Genomic DNA, 553 nt, shown 5'->3' on the forward strand with positions numbered 1-553 from the left:
GGCTGGCATAGAGCTTCAGCTTGTTGCTGATGTCCACCCATTTCACTTTCCCAGCATCGTCCCTAGCTTCCAGGTCCAGATTGTCCATGATCTCCCCTGTCTCATCGTGGTAATTCACAGCTTCTGTCTCCATCCATGCATTGTCAGTGTTTCGAGGATCATCAATATATCCCTTATATATCACTAGGTGCTCTTGGCTGAAGAGTTTGTGTAACTGCTCCTCCAATTCTCTCTTGTCAGCACTGGACTTCTGTAAGGAGTTCAGAGCTTCCTCACCAAATTCTCTTTTCAGTGTGACACTAGTCGTCTTGCTTGGATCCACCATCCCCCCCTGGGATCGCCCACTCTCCACAATCTTTCCTTTTTATTGCAACAAACTGTAAGATTGTTTCCCAGAAACAGGTTGGGTGATTTTATTTCCACTGCTGTCCCTTTTCGTTATAATGGGATCTGCAGCATGATTTGAGCCCCATCTCCCCAAAAGCCCCCGGCCAACCAGTCCTGTCTGTTCTGCAGGATTTCTGGGTCTTCCATTTTCAATTTCATACAGGCA

At 47.0% G+C, this 553-nt stretch overlaps 1 pseudogene; it reads right to left on the minus strand.

Moving 5' to 3' along the window:
* Nucleotides 1–7: 7 nt before the first annotated feature.
* On the minus strand, nucleotides 8–547 carry LOC104873399 (annotated as a pseudogene).
* Nucleotides 548–553: the final 6 nt, after the last annotated feature.

The sequence above is a fragment of the Fukomys damarensis genome, unplaced genomic scaffold, assembly GCF_012274545.1.
Source record: "Fukomys damarensis isolate Sample0158 unplaced genomic scaffold, DMR_v1.0_HiC HiC_scaffold_23487, whole genome shotgun sequence".
NCBI classification, from domain to species: domain Eukaryota; kingdom Metazoa; phylum Chordata; class Mammalia; order Rodentia; family Bathyergidae; genus Fukomys; species Fukomys damarensis.